Below are 1,119 nucleotides of genomic sequence, written 5' to 3' on the forward strand. Positions count from 1 at the left end.
TGTTGAGACTCAAGCGGTTTCGTTCACTTTGCGAAATCTGGAGACTATCGACGCTCGCCAACTTTTGTTGCAACTGTGAGCAAGAGGCTGCAACATGTAGTACTGCATGACATTGGCGACGCCAATTGTAGCAAGCGCCGTATCCGGGGGGCGACGGGTCGGCGAAGCCGAGGTCGGCAAAGTTGCCCCAAGGCGCGCAGGCGTTGGCAATGACAGCTATGCTTGGCGACGACGACCAAGCCGGGACCGGGAACGTCGTGAACGCAGCCTGCACGTAGCTAAGTGACCCTGGTGGCGGGCGGACCACGTAACAAGCGCCGGCTTGAGGCCGAGGCGGCTTGATGTTTTAGCGGAAGGCGATGACCGGCAGCTCGCCGTTGACGAAGTGGAAGATACTATCGGCCGTCTTGCTGTCCAGAGCAACCCACGCGAGCTGGTACCGGTACCAAAGTACCGGCAGGCTGACTGCTTGCAGTATCATGGCCTTGCCAGCTAGGGTCGTCGACTTGTGGCGCCAAAGGAGCGGCCGGTCGTGCAGGCGACGCAGTGCGTCGCCACAGCGTGCGCTGCGCGGCAGGTTCGGAGCGACGAGGATACCAAGTGCCTTGGTCGGCTTCGACGGCTGAACAAGCTGCCGCGTCGGAATGTTCGACAGAGGTGACTTGCGTCGTGTCTCGGTTCAGCTTGAGACCCGAGAGGCTGCTAAAGTGGGTTTTTGTCTAGTAACGCTAGGCTCCAATGATAAATCGATCGACAGAGAGACGAGCAATCAACATTGACAACAACTACGACTGGGACTTGCGAAAGAAAATGCGAGGCACCGTGCGCGCAAACTATTCTCGGTGGAGGTTGATGCGCATTTCGAAATGCGTGTCGAGCTCATCGTGGATCTCGTGATTCGATTCGCACGGGAATTGCAGAGAACAGCACCGAGAAAAGTGGCGAGTGTGCGATGAGTGCGAGTCTTGCATGGGCCGAGTTGCTTGCTGTCTCTGGGAATATTTCCGCTGTAGTTGGAGCATAAACCTGGGATAGTATTTTGCAGGCTTCAACCCAGTGGCATGGACGGCACTGTAGCTGGCAAGACTGGGAGGAAGATGATCGGTGCATTGTTGATGC

The sequence above is a fragment of the Saprolegnia diclina genome, assembly GCF_000281045.1.
Source record: "Saprolegnia diclina VS20 unplaced genomic scaffold supercont1.54, whole genome shotgun sequence".
NCBI classification, from domain to species: Eukaryota; Oomycota; class Saprolegniomycetes; order Saprolegniales; family Saprolegniaceae; genus Saprolegnia; species Saprolegnia diclina.